This window comes from Aquarana catesbeiana, linkage group LG02, assembly GCF_042186555.1.
Source record: "Aquarana catesbeiana isolate 2022-GZ linkage group LG02, ASM4218655v1, whole genome shotgun sequence".
Classification (NCBI taxonomy): Eukaryota; Metazoa; Chordata; class Amphibia; order Anura; family Ranidae; genus Aquarana; species Aquarana catesbeiana.
In genome coordinates this window covers 291,229,675-291,245,298 of record NC_133325.1, presented here as the reverse complement: position 1 = coordinate 291,245,298, position 15,624 = coordinate 291,229,675, and positions in this window count along the sequence as shown.

Genomic DNA, 15,624 nt, shown 5'->3' with positions numbered 1-15,624 from the left:
CGTACTTCTCACATGCATTAAACAAATAAATATAGAACAGATGTAACAACAAAATAATTTAACCTGTATGTTATACTAACAAAAAAAATCACCACAATGTCTGATAATGGTTCCTTCACAGGAAATTTCTGAAAGAAATTGCAATGACTGGGGGCCCCTTCTGCGCTATGTCTCTATACAGGGTCTTTATGAGGTCTGGGGGCCCCTCCTGCACTATGTTTCTATGCAGGCTCTGAAATGTGGGGCCCCTTCTGCCCCAAGGCGCCCGCACACATGTGTTGGCCTGTTCAGAGTGAGGCCGGGAGTGCTGAGTGTGCCGGCCTGGGGCCCCTCTGCTCAGGCTGCCTGTATTGATTGTGCAAAGTGGGGCCCAGGCCCTGGGCCGCTCACTCCTCAGTGCCCATCAATGCAGCCTTACCAGTGCCCACCAAATGTAGCCTGATCAGTGCCCATCAAATGCAGCCTTACCATTGCCCATCAAATGCAGCCTTTTTAGTGTCCATCAAATGCAGCCTTGCCAGTGCCCATCAATGAAGCCTTGCCTGGGCCCAACAAATTCAGTCTTGCCAGTGCTCATCAAATGCAGCCTGATCAGTGCCCATCAAATGCAGCCTTACCAAAGCCCATCAATGAAGCCTTACCAGTGCCCATCAATGCAGCCTTGCCAGTGCCCATCAAATGCAGCTTTGCTAGTGCTCATCAAATGCAGCCTGACCTGTGTCCAGCAATGCAGCCTGATCAGTGGCCAGCAATGCAGCCTGACCTGTGTCCAGCAATGCAGCCTGACCTGTGTCCAGCAATGCAGCTTGACCTGTGCCCAGCAGTGCAGCCTGATCGGTACCCAGCAGTGCAGCCTGACTGGTGCCCAGCAGTGCAGCCTGACCAGTGCCCAGCAATTCTGCCTGATTGGTGCCCAGCAATGCAGCCTGATTGGTTCCCACAAATGCAGCCTGATCTGTGCCCAGCAATGCAGCCTGATCGGTGCCCACCAGTGCAGCCTAATTGGTGCCCAGCGATCCAGCCTGATCAGTGGCCAGCAATCCAGCCTGATTGGTGCCCAGCAATGCAGCCTGATTGGTGCCCAGCAATGCAGGCTGACCTGTGTCTAGATCTGGGAATTGAATATCCCTGCGTGCCGTCCTCCTCTCCCTCGGTACCCCTCCTCCTCCTCCAGCGGCCGCTGTAACAAAGTCCCACCTCCTACAAATCATGTCACACTGATTCAATTTGCCATTGGATCAGTGTTATACCTATCACTAGAGCTGGGACTTGTTATAGCTGCCGATGGAGGAGGACTGAGGGAGAGGAAGACGGGCGCGCGGGGGTGACAACCCCCCTACCCCCATGTGTGGCACCCCGCTGGCATGGACACCCTCTCTTTCCATTACTCCCACACTGTCTGCCTCTGTTTCCAAGCTTGCGACCAGTCTTGCAGGATGCGGCTGCTAATGGGAATGACGTTCCTGCTGTGGCAAAAGTACAGGAACGTCATTCTCATGCATTCCCGCAGGACTCGACCTCTGCCTTCTTTCCATTGACAACTTTTTGGCAGAGGGCAACAGATTTTCCTCAAGAATTTGACGGCATTTTGCCTTATGCATTTTCCCTTCTCCCTGACAAGTGATCCCATCCCTGCTGCACAGAAACACCCCCAACACAGGATATTACCACCTCCATGCTTTACTGTAGAAATAGTGTTATTTGGATGGTGAGCTGTATTGGATTACTGCCAGACATATTGTTTGGTGTTGAGGTAAAATTATTCAATTTTAATCTCACCTTTTTCCATGTGGCCTCAGAATCTTCAAGGTGTGTTTTGGCAAAGCTCAGTCATAACTGCATGTGTCCCACATTTGTGGAGAATTTGTGATATTGTTGTCACATGCACACAATGACCACTGATGTCATTAATTCCTCCAGGGACTGAAATTCTCCAGGAAAGCTCTTTTCATGCTGAGCTAATCAAAATGATCACAGCTGGTCACAGTTGAATGTCGAATGACTTTGTTTGCCATTGAGAACCTGATTGAGTTTACAAGTCATTTTTAGGAGGGGGTGATCCTTTTTCCAACTCAGTAATTCTGTGTTTTAATTTTTTTTTTTCTGACATGTTGGTTTTATATCTTTTACTTGGATGTTTTAATTTACACTGAGTAAATACAGCTTGATAAAACAAAAACTGTGTCTGTCTTCATTTTAGCCTGCAAAGCAAAAAAATGTGATTATTTTAAAGGGGGTGATTCTTTCTATACCCACTGTATATACATTTGTGATATGGGGGATTTTAGCTCTTGTGGTGGATGCATTTGTAAAGTGCATGGCATCCATGGCAGATAGAAACTATAGTTAAAGGCCTGTCTTGTAGCCCACTTTTATTAAAAAAGAATGCAAAGTCTCTTTAACATAGGGTTTCCCAAGCAGGGGCTTCAGCCTAACAAAGCAACAATGGGTAATGAAAAAAATACTAACCCACCTGGCCAAGCTCAGCAGCTCCACCACTATTGGTAATGGCCCCCTGATCACAGGTTCCTCAGGCTCCTGTAACCTTAATTGCAGTCTCTTGCTGCATGGTCCCACTCTTAGCCCCTAGGTAGAGGGTCTCCTGATACACAAGGTGCTCTCACTCCTCCGGGACTCATATAATCCTATGGCTCTCTTGGACTCTGTCCCAGTTGCTTCAGCTCTAGTCTCCCAGACTCTTGCAGCCTCCCAGACTCTCTCAGTTGTCCAAACTCTCTTGGTCCAATGGCCTAGAACCTCTCCCACAGGGAGTAATGTCTTGAGGATCTTGCCTTGATCTCCAGAGATGAGCACACCTCCCTCCTGGATGCAGGCTACAACAACTCCACCTGCCACATGCTGTAACTCTCATCAAGCTTATATCGCCTCCTGCACACCTGTGCACTCTTACAGGCTGCTGGCAATTAGCGAAGCCTGGACACCGAATTGAAGGTTCGGTCCTGGCCAATACTCTTTGAAATCTTCAAGCTCCCTGCCCCGTTTCAAAATTACCAAATCTAGAGAAAACATAGAACACCATTTTTACAACCAACCTGCCTGAGCTCCTCCAACTGCAGCTTTGAGAATAATGTGTCATTTTTACACAAATTCACTAAATTCTCACCATGGCAAGGCTTCGCACTCTCACAATATATGACGAAATTTAATTTTTTGGGGGTTTTTTGTTGTCTTCTAGCTTGGTTGACATGTTATATCTAAAGTGGGGTACACACTATAACATAATCAGATGAACAATCGTCCTATTTTTCTCGTTGTTTCACAGCAAGTCAGAGCCGAGAAAGGAAATAATGTATGAAAATTCTTGTACAGCAAAGGCTTTTTTTTGTTGTTTATTGTTTCTGATCATGCGCAGTCTTTCGTTTCTGATTTTTCTCGTATGAAAACATATTAAAATGAAAACCATACTTTTGGTTCCCGTACAAGAAAACTTTTAGAATTTGTCTCGTCGGAAATTTTCTTTTTTTTTTTTTCATTTTTCAAAAGAGCTTTATTGTAAATAAAGAAGGTAACATTAGGGTAAAAATACACCCACGCAGGGGTGGTGAAGGGATACAAACAATAGGGATGACAAAATTTAGATTCTTGCCCAAAATGATCGAACTTGATCAAACAGAATAAAGTAGGATAAGGTATACAAAATAAAGAATGTAAAGATGCATAACTGGAGTACACTGTATACCGCGGGGGGTTACACGAGGTCTGCCCTTGCCCACCGACACCCCAAATGGGAGCAATCTGTGTCCATGGACAAAAGGCCAACCCCGCGCCCCACTGGGTGAGAACACAAGTTACTTAAAACTGATTAGGAGTAAAAATTAGAAGTGCAAAAATGAAAACATAGGAGGGCAAGGTGTCCTATTGAAAGGATTGTAGCATATAGAACGCCCAGTAAATAGAGGGGCATATAAAGCAGGATGAGTTGGGTAAATGTTACTATCTCATTCAAGGTTCCCCATTAGATAGATCCAATGGGGTGTATAAGGAAGACAAAAGACAAGAGGGGAAAGGAAAGACCAGATAAGAGAGAAAGGTAGATACAGACAGAAAGGAGAAAGAGGGAGTCCAGGTGTTACCTCACCAATGGCTTGATGCTGAAGGGGAATTGAAAGTCAAAAGGGTTGCTATAGGGGTAGTAAAGCCGTAATTTATAAGGAGGTGCCAATATGTTGGGCCCAGGGTTCCCAGATGCATTTAAAGGATTCGGATTTATCAAGAATAATGCTGGAGGTTTTCTCCTGAATCATAATCCAAGTGATTTTTTATTTGGTTAATTGAAAGGATACTGAGGGAGATTTCCAGGCACGCCCTATCGTTATTTTAGATCCAAGGAGCATAAAGTGTATCAGCTTCTGTTTGTATTTCGTGATATTGGGTATCTTCTTGTTTAGAAGGGCTATTAATGGGTCCTGGCTAAGGACTGCCCCAGTGACTTTACAAATTAGGTTAAAAACTTTGTTCCAAAAGCTCCTGATCTTAGGGCACTGCCAAAGGATATGTAGGTGGGAGCCCAGGAGATCGCATCCTTTGAAACAGAGGGGCGAAGATTGAGGGAAAAATTTGAATAGTCGAGTTGGGACCAGGTACCAACGGGTTACTACCTTAGGATTCGCTTCGACTAGGGATACATTAATGATTCCTTTAAATGCTTTTGCTACTTGAAAGTTCCATGTTTCCAAATCCCACTCGAAATCAAGGTCGCTCTCCCATTTAAGCATGTAAGGCGCTTTCTCCGAAGGGTCAGCAAGAGCTGAGTATATTAGGGAGATACCTCCCCGCACATCCATGGCTTTGGAGCACCATTGTTCATAGGGGGTGACCATGAGGGGGGTGTTGTCCTTGGGTTTAAGAGAATGTAAGAAGTGTGATATATGGTGAAAGCAGAATGTTTCGGATGGGGGCATGTCTAGTTTAGAGGTGCAGTGTCTAAGTGTTAGGGGGCCAGTGGAATTAAAAAAGTGTCCAATCCGATAAAGGCCTTTATCTAGCCACCATTGAAATGCCTTAATATCTTTTCCAGGGGGGAATTGAGGATTGTGAAATATATGGGCGAGGGGACACCACCGGGATGTTAGGAAGTCCTAGGCCTCCTTTCTTTCTGGGTCTAATCAGTGTTTGTTTGGGAAGGCGGTGATTTAGCTTGCCCCAAGTGAAGCGTATAATCGCCGATTGGAGGTTTGTTATATGTAGTTTAGGGACTGGAATGGGGAGGGAGCGAAAAAGATAAAGGATCCTGGGGAGGAGGGTCATTTTAATGGCATTTATCTTGCCTAGCCAGGACAGATTGTAAAGTGACCAATGGTCCAGGTCAGACTTGAGTTTCTTAAACATGGGTGGATAATTAGATTTGTACAGCTGATCTATGGAGGCAGAGAGATGGACACCTAGGTAAGGGATAGAGGATGAACTCCAAGTAAACGGGAAGTGTTCTTTAAGTCTATCTAACAGGGGTGACGGTATAGAGATATTAAGTGCGGTGGATTTGGACATGTTAATCCTAAGTCCAGAGGCTAAGCCAAAATTGTTTAGTAGCTGCATTAAATTAGGGGTCGAAATGAGTGGTGAGGTAACGAAGAGAAGGATATCGTCAGTGAATAGGGCACATTTGTGTGTTGAAGGGCCACAGTTAACTCCGTGGATGTCTGGGTGTTCTCTTATAGCAATTGCTAAGGTCTTAATACAGTAGCTATGGCAAAGAGAAGGGGGAAAGGGGGCACCCCTGATGAGTTCCTTTAGAGATAGGGAATTGGTCAGATAGGGAACCTTGTAGCCTAATCTGAGCTTTGGGGATGGAATAAAGGGCTTTTACTGAGGAGAGGAAGTGTGGGCCAAAACCCCATTTTTCTAGGGTTGTGAAAAGGTAAGGCCAAGTGACCGTATCAAAGGCCTTCTGAAGGTCCAGTGAGGGGAGGAATCCCTCCTGTCATGGGCCCCCATCCCATCCTGACCTGAGTAGGGAAATGATGTCCACTGCTCTCCTAATCTGGTCCGGTCCCTGCCTCCCCAGTATGAAGCCGACTTGGTCTTTGTGTACCTAAGACCCTATGAAAGACCCCAGTCTGTTCGAGAGAATTTTTGTCATGATCTTAAGATCGTTGTCAATTAGGGAAATTGGCCTGTAGTTGCTGACTTGACTGGGATCCTTGCCTGGTTTGGGGATGACAGAGATGTAAGCAAGGTTTGCTGTTCTGTCTAGAGACTGTCCATTTTGAAGGGAATTAAAGAGCCGGACCAGATAAGGGGAGAGGACATCTATGAAAGTCTTGTAATACTGGGTCGAAAAGCCGTCCAGGCTAGGGGCTGAACCTTTTTTGAGGTGGGGAGCCGAGGTTGGTATCCGCATAGAGGTTAGAATAGAACATGTGAAAAGTTTCTAAAATCTGCTTTGGATTCTGGGTTAATCGGCCTGAAAGCGATTTCATTTTGGGAAGAGCGCAAATTTTTTGTTTAGGGGAAAGTTTTGCTGCTAATTGGGGGCCAAATTTGTTCGCAAGATGGTAAAACTTGGCACTTACCAATTCTAGGTGTTTTTTAGCATTGGAGGTAAGGGCTAGGTGCAAGGCTACTCTAGCTGTATCAAGTTTGGAGAGAGAACTAGGTGTCGGGTTTTTCTTGTGTCATTTGCATAGGGATCAGAAATTCTTCTCAAGGTTTGTAATCTCCAGTTGGGATTCACGTTTAAGACGCGAGGATAGTTGAATGAATTTTCCTCTCATTACCACTTTATGAGCTCCCCATAAGGAATTGGGTGAACATTCAGTATTATCATTAAGGAGGAAGTATTCCTTCAAGTGTATTTCTAAAATGGTGCAATGTACTGGATTGGAAAGAAGAGATTCCTTAAGACGCCATTGAGGAGGGCCCACTCGAGTGGGGGAGCTTGTGATTTTGAGTGTAACTATAGAATGGTCTGACCAGGGTACCTCGCAAATGGAGGATTGGGACGCTAAGTGTATCACGGATGTGTGTAAAAATATGTGATCGATTCGGGAATAGGTCCCGTGGGGGGCCGAAAAGTGAGTGTAATCTTTTGCTGAAGGGTTCAGCTCCCTCCAGGTGTCTATCAGCCCTAAGGAGTGAAGCAGTCTGGCAATGTGTAGGCTCTGTTTAGGAGGTCTTTTGGGAATGGGGATACCCTTCGACGATTTGTCTAATAGGAGATCGAATGCTATATTTGAATCTCCTCCTAAAACTATCGTCCCTTCAAGATGCGGTGATAAGACATTGAACATAGATGCGAAAAAGGCTGCTTGATTCCTGTTGGGGGCATAATAAGAAACCAAAGAAAAGAGGGTGCCATTGATGTGTCCTTTGACTAGTATGTAGCGACCATCATTGTCTGTAATGGTCTGGGAATGGGTAAATGATATACGTTTTGAGAGTAGAACTGCTACTCCTCTCTTTTTGACCTCCGCGTTGGCTAGAAAGAAATTTGGGTGGCTGTGATGAAGGAAGGTGGGAGCAGATCTTTTGGAGAAATGGGTTTCCTGTAATAGTAGAATTTCCAGTCCTCTGGAATGGTAGCTTTGCAAAGCTTTACGCCGTTTTATCGGGGGATTAAATCCCTGTGTGTTGTGGGAGGCTATTTTTAGGTTCGCTGTGTGTGAGGTGGGATCAGCCATGGATGCGCGGGGGGGGGAGTGGGCATACAACAGGAGAGGATCTATCCTGGTAACGTGGAGTGGGAAGACAGATCTTGAAACGGCTGTTCCGGTTCAGCAACCTAGGAAAGAAGTATCCACGAACCATTAATGAGAGCTCCTGGAGGGGGAAGAAGAAGAAGTTAGGGGGGATAAGGTGTAACGTGCCCCTTGCTCGCTCTATTCCACTCTCCCGACACTCCTCTGCAGCTATAGAATCAGATTGCAGATCGCAACATCTGATTGTTCGGTCATCCAATGCTCCGGGATTAGAACTACAGCTATGTGCCGTTCTAACCCAGTTGTGATAGCTCAGAACAAACACCAGGCAGGCTGTATGTAAGTTCAACCAGGAATCTCCTTTATTCAAAAATACAGGCTCTTTTATACACTAACAGTGGAGGTGCATACCTCCTGCTCATATTATTTGAACAATACACCTGTAACCTAATTAACCTAATTAGCATGGGCTAATTAACTAATCCCTTTAGACAGCCTAGATGACTCAGACATGACCTTAAGGCCAGACTGGCCGTCTTGTAGCTTAGAACCCCCAATCAACATTATCATAATAGCAGAGTTAATTAAACACAAACAACAAAGGGGGTCTAATGACTCTTAGATCCCATACTAGAGACTTATTTACAATACACATTTTAACAGACAACAGACAGGTATCTGGAATTGATGACATTAGCATTTAACAGTAGGAGTCCCAACGGTATGAATCAGTCACTATTCCAATATGGCACATCCAGGGTCCCCAGAGTCTGTGTGTCCTGGGGGACCAGGACCCGAATCCACAGTAATACCACCTCAAAGGTCCCCAGGCATACAGCTCACAAAGAGCACCATTCCCCCAAATGCCAGGGCGCACAATCGATCGGCAAGAGGCTAGCATTCAGTCCCCTCCAAAAGTCTCTCTCCGGGCTAGGTCTGTCACATCTCTCCCCTTTCGGCAGGAGACTAACACAGGAGGAGACCCCAGACGGGTTGACTCCGAAGTTAGTCAGTAGTTCCAGTCCTCTAATGCCTGTACCCACACAGTACCCCAAACAAATTGTTCCAAACAGAGTATTACTCACCCAGCCAACCTCTGCCTCTCTCAGAGAACATATCTGAGAGGCCTGGACTGGCCCTTCTCCCTGGAGTCCTTTCTGACACTGGAGAGAAGACAGGGTGTCTGGGCTCACTCCGTCATGCTGTTGGGGATCAGGGCCGACTGCCCAGCATCCCTGGGGTATACAGGTGGAGACTGAAGTCCCATCCACCTTCACAGGAAATCCATCCTCTGTTGGTTGAGGGCAGGGTCCAGCAGTACTCTGCCCTGTTGCCAGCCCTTCTGCTGGAAACCCCACACCATCTGCTCCGGCTAACTGTTGGGGAGGGAGGCTGACTGCTCCGCCTCCCTGGAACTCGGCAGTTGTTGCTGGTGCTGGGCAGAGGTTGGTAGCACTCTGCCCTGTTGCCAGCACTTCTGCTGGGGACTCCGCATCCTCCGCTCCAGCTAACCATTGGGGCAGGAAACTGGCTTCCTCCACTCCCAAACTGTGTAGCTGCCATTGGGGAGGTGACCCGGCTGCTTCCTTTTCCATTCCCTCATCTGGATGTTGAGACGATATGTCTATGGTACTGTCTCCCAGATCTTTGCTGGGGAGGAAAGACCACTTCCTCCACCCTGGCCAACTGTTGGAGAGGGACGACAAACACCTCCTCTCCCTTCTCCCCCTGTATCCTGATCTGTTGCTGGGAAGTGACCACCTCCTTCTCACCCTAAGCCTCAGGAACCGCTGCAGGTGTAGGGCAGAGATCTTGGATACTCTGTCCGGTTGCCAGCGCTTCAGCTGGGGAAGTTCTTTGTAACCTCACAGATAATTCTGTTGGTGCTGGGCAGAGCATGGTGAAGTTTGGCCCTAATAACAGCGCTTCTTCTGCTGGAGGCACACCAGGTTGTTCTTCCTCAGCAGAAAAGTCTATCAAATCCCCTGTCTCTGCAACTGGTGTCTGGGGATAAAGGTTCACCATCTCCTCTCCCTGGAACCCAGAAGATACTATTAGTGCTGGGCAGAGCACAGTGAAGTTTGGCCCTAATACCAGCTCTTCTGCTGGAGGCTCATCGGGTTGTTCTTCCTCAGCAGAAAAGTCTATCAAATCCCCTGTCTCTGCAACTGGTGTCTGGGGATTAAGGTTCACCATCTCCTGTCCCTGGAACCCAGAAGATGCTATCAGTGCTGGGCAGAGGTTAGCAGAGCTCTGCGCTGTTGACAGCACTTCAGGTTTGGGGACGGCAATCTTTAGATTTTCCACTGTCGATTCTCTGGCATTCTGCTGGACAGGCACATTCCTCCATCCAAGATCATCCAATGCAGAAACAGGTTCATCAAGGTCAGTCAGCACTTGCTGCATCCGCCATAAGACCTCTGCCTCCATAGCTGCGGGGGCAGGTTGGCAAAGCACACTGTTACTCTGTCACATTGTCAACTCTTCAGCCAGGATTTCAGAGTTGTCAACTGGTATTTCCTGATATTCCCAGGCAAAGGAGCCCCACCATGCTGCTGAGCAGAGTCTAACAGCTGTCTGTAGGCAATCTCAAGCATCCATTCCTGAATGGCCAGAAACTCCAAATCTTCCTGTGCCCAGTGCACTTCCGAGACATTCAGTCTTCGCTCTCTGTGCTCCATTATTTCCTCCAAACGCCCCTCCCGATCACTCCCAAAGTCAGGGTCCCTGGACAGCCTTCAGTATAACAATCCTAGGCCATCGTAGTCAAAGCCTTCCATTGGGCTGTCATCCGCTGTCCACGGGCACACTTTGGCTACATACCACCGGAGAGCTCTGTAGCTCTCGTCCAACCGGATTTCTGCCCAGATCAGCCTGCTTAACTCGGCTGTCTACTCCTGGTTCGGCTTTTCCCCCAAAAACAGCATTCGCACTTCATACTGCGACCAGTACCTCACATGGATGGAGGGGAGAACTTTTCCTTGGTGTCGTTGCTCACGGGCTAGCGCTTCCTTCCAGAGTTCACAGCGGATAGAATCAAACCATCCTAGCAGGACCTGCTCTGATACTGGTCCTCTTTGCTGTATCTGCTTCTCTCGCAACCTCCTTCTGAATTCCTCATCTATGGTGGCTGGTATCTCTCCTCTCCTGCTATCTGGACCTTGGATCCAGGTGATGGTTTGGATGTGTTCATGGCAAGGAAGTACGATCCCACCATTCCCTCCATGGCTCTCAAGTAAGTCTTTCAGCATGGCTCTCCTGCAGGCTGGTTTGGAGTGTCCCAGTAACTGGAGAGCAAATCCCACGGGTGCCAACCAATGTAACGAGCCCTTTGCTCCCTCTATTCCACTCTCCCGACACTCCTCTGCAGCTATAGAATCAGATTGCAGATCGCAACATCTGATTGTTCGGTCATCCAATGCTCCGGGATTAGAACTACAGCTATGTGCCGTTCTAACCTAGTTGTGATAGCTCAGAACAAACACCAGGCAGGCTGTATGTAAGTTCAACCAGGAATCTCCTTTATTCAAAAATACAGGCTCTTTTATACACTAACAGTGGAAGTGCATACCTCCTGCTCATATTACTTTAACAATACACCTGTAACCTAATTAACCTAATTAACACGGGCTAATTAACTAATCCCTTTAGACAGCCTAGATGACTCAGACATGACCTTTAGGCCAGATTGGCCGTCTTGTAGCTTAGAACCCCCAATCAACATTATCACAATAGCAGAGTTAATTAAACACAAACAACAAAGGGGGTCTAATGACTCTTAGATCCCATACTAGAGACTTATTTACAATACACATTTTAACAGACAACAGACAGGTATCTGGAATTGATGACATTAGCATTTAACAGTAGGAGTCCCAACGGTATTAATCAGTCACTATTCCAATATGGCAAATCCAGGGTCCCCAGAGTCTGTGTGTCCTGGGGGACCAGGACCCGAATCCACAGTAATACCACCTCAAGGGTCCCCAGGCATACAGCTCACAAAGAGCGCCGTTCCCCCAAATGCCAGGGCCCACGATCGATCGGCAAGAGGCTAGCATTCAGTCCCCTCCAAAAGTCTTTCTCCGGGCTAGGTCTGTCACATAAGGAGAAGCCAGAAAGAAAGTTGGAGGATGAAAAAGATAAGAGAACTCAGGGGCCGGGAAGAAAATGTCCCTGTCACCTGAGGGGTAGGGCTGGCGAGCCATACCCTACTCTGAAATCCTATAAAATTCGGATTTCGTTGGGTGGGCAACCAACAAAGGGGTTGCATTCCAGGTGAGCCCAGGGGAGAGCCTCCTCTAGAATTCAACAGGTGGAGTGGCAAGTTGAACCGCTCCGGTCTCGAGGACCTGTGAAAAAATTAGGAAAAAAATCAAAATACAAAAAATTATTTGTACCCAAAGTTGAGAGTCAACGCATCTAGAAGAAGGTACATTATATCATTAAGATATTATAAAACATTACAGTAAACCCAATAAAGATTATAAAGCATTACAGTAAACCTAATAAGGCAAAAAAGAAACTATTAAACAACCGAACTGTCTAGGAGGGGAGGGTGCATTTGTTGGTCCCATGATGAGGACCCATTTCTGAAAAAAAAAATGGAGAAAAAAGGGGGGGGGAGATCGGGAAGAGGAAGGGAAGATGGATATGAGGGAGTGGAAGGGGATGTGGTTAGGAAAAAGGGGGTAGGAAAGTAACCTAGACAATAATAATACCAGTCCGTGAGGTCTTGGATCCTAGATCGAGATCCACCAGACTAAAGGTGTGCATAAGTGGTCCGAAAAAGGGGACCTGTAAAAAATAAAACCTAAAACTAACTCCTAAAAGAAGAGGCCAGAAAGGCGGTCGGACTGTTCTGTCCAAGTAACTAAGGGCCTAGGTGGGTGTAGAGATGACTGCTACACCAATGGTAGGAGGCATGGTCTCGGAAAAGTAGAGAGTAAGATGAACTTAGAGAATCAAGTCTCAGAATCATCACGGTGGGATGAAGTCTCGGAGCCTCTTTGATTGTTGCTTGATCCAAAGGGGGGTGAGAGGGCTGGTTGGAGGGGGTCTCTTGGAGGTGTTGATAGGACGATCTTCATCTTGTTGGAGAGAGGGTTCCTGAGGTATAAGACCAAGTTGCAAAAGAAGACGTTCGCCGTTTTGGAAGTTAGTGAATCCGTAATATCTGTCTCTATAGTGAAATTGTAGACGGAACGGGAAAGACCACCGGTACTTGATCGAGTTTCAATTAAGAACATCCAGGAGGGGTTTGAGGGATCTCCTTTTCAAAAATTTGTATTTTATTGCCTTGTACGGTCAAATTGTCCAGGTTACGGGATTTCCTCATTATTTCCTCTTTCACTACATAGAAATGAGGTTTGACCACTATGTCACGTGGAAGGCCATCCTGCCGAGGGGGTTGAAGAGCTCTGTGGGCCCTGTCCAATTCTAATCTGTGGTCCGGGATATCTGGAATGATATTTTTAATGACATATTTGACAGCATCCTGTATGTCGACGGTCGATTCCGGGACCCCGCTAATGCGAAAGTTATATCATCTGTTCCTGTTCTCTAGGTCATCGATCTTAGATAGCGCCAGTTCCAATTGATCTTGCAGTGTCTGAATGCATGTTGTATTTTGGTTAGTGCATGCTGTAGAATCATCCACTGCTTTTTCAATGGCATCCATGCGGGCGCCTAGGTTCTGCAAATCAGCTTTGATGGATGTAGTGATCTGCATAGCCGTTTGTGAAAGCCCTGCAGCAAGCATGTCAGAAAAACTCTAAGGAGTAGAGACATTTCATTGGGATGGTTTTGGATCAGGGGTGAGGTCTGTAGGGAGTCAGCCGGGCTGTTCTGGGTGTTCAGTAAGGGAGAGAGGGGTGATCCCATCATAGTTCTGCCTATGAGAGATTCCGCAGGGGCAGGGGAGACTGACAGGTCCTGCCCGATGTGTCCTGGAAGTGAATCCACAGGAGGAGGGGGCGGGGGGTCTGGTGTAGAGTAGTGTGCTCCTAGGTCTGAATATGAGGAGGCATCGGCCGCCATCTTGGAGGACTCAGGGGGTGCTAGGCCGCACTTAATTTGCCTGTTTTCCTTCTTTTTCAGGTGGCCCTTCGGCATACAGGCGTGTACTCTTTATCGCCCTTATTGCTGTAGGGTCCCGCTGTAAAATACTGGCTTAGGGGCCTCTGAGATAGCGGAGCGGAGCTCCGAATCAGCGTGTCTCTCCGGAGATCCCACGCATGTGCACTCGGAAATTTTCATTTGGAATGTTGGACTCAGCTGTCAAAAGTTGTGTACACACTATCAGAAAATCATACGATCGTTCCCCAGGCGAAAATGCTTGCCCAATTTTCTTATAGTGTGTACGTGCTAAGTGTGTATGTAATGTTCCTAAAAGCTCTTTTGATAAATAAAATCTGAATAAAAAAAGTATTAAATATTAACCCTAAAGCTAATTTAATCACTTGCAGACTGCCTACTGTACAGGCAAAGCGATGTTCCCAGGGCCAGACTTACCATTGGGATTGACTGGGCTCAAGCCCATGGGCCCCAACCAATAGGGGGCCCCGCGCATTGACGTTTTAAATATCGTCATATATCTTCAGTTAGAGTGGATGAAACAGCTGTGACTCACACTGGTCCTCACTTGGCTGCAGCGCTGCTCTACCCAAGTCTCTCTCTCTGTCTCATTCATCAGCCGATCAGCAGAGCAGAGAGAGAGACTCTAATGTGTAATTACGCAGGATGGACCGGGAGGAGCCTGGAGGTGGGTGGAGCTGCGCCGTTGGCTTGGCAACCCTGCACTCGTTGCTAACGCCGAGTGACTCTAGCAACGGGTGACGTCATTGAGTCAGTCACATCGGCTCGGAGTCTCAGACTCAGAGCCGACGTGACCATGACAGGAGCTGCCTGGAGCGGAGGAGCCTGCCTAAGTGTACCTGTCTGATTAGGCAGTTGTTGCTGCAGTCTGACACTGTGTGGCAGAGGCCAGCAATCTTCCTCCTCTGCGCCACCCATGAGTGTTTTGGCCCTCCCACTGGCAGCACCTCCTCCATCTTGTACATACAGTCACTCACACTGACTGCAGAACTCCGCCCCTGCTGAGTGTTGGCTCCACCCACCTCCTCCCTCCATCTTGTCCACCTTGCAGTCTGGATACAAGAAGTAGAAGGCTGCAGACACTGACAGTGAAATTACTGGACCCAACTAACTGGACTCCATTGCTCCTGCATGGGAGCCCCTCCCCTCACCAGAGCACCAAATTAATTGACTAAAAGTGAGTAAAAAAAATCATGTGTCAAGTCAAAAAGCAAAATACATGTGTGCCATTATGTATGAAAAAAAAATGCCCCTTTAGTCTTGACTTGTTCAATCTTAACCCCTTCAGGTCCGGAACCTTTTACCCCCCTCTTATGACCAGGCCATTTTTTGCGATACTGCACTGCGTTGCTTTAACTGCCTTACAATTGCGTGGTCATGCAACGTTGTAACCCAAGTAAAATTGACGTCCCTTTTTTCCCACTCACTTACGTACTACACACACACAATTTATCTTGCACTTTGTTCAATGAGTTATTTTGCTATATTCTTGCAACTGATTTGTTATGATTGCAACCTTACAAGGTATTTAGATATAAAGATAGGTTATTCCCGCGCTATCATATATGAAATCGGCTAGAAATAGAAAAGCTGCATGCACTGTTAAAGGTAAACACCTGACCTTGTGAATAAATCTAGAAAATGGATAGTGCTGCGCTAATCCTAGGCATTTAACAGAAAAATATAATCAATGGTATAAAAATAAAACTTGAATACGTGACTATTGTTAAAATCAGATAAGCGTATGATGGTATTAGTTATAGGGTGGGATGGCTAGAATGATGGTAAATGCAATATAAATACCCCCTAAGATCTGAGCGGGGGTCTATATCCAGCATAAGGGGGCAGCGATAGTATTGAGTGGGATCAA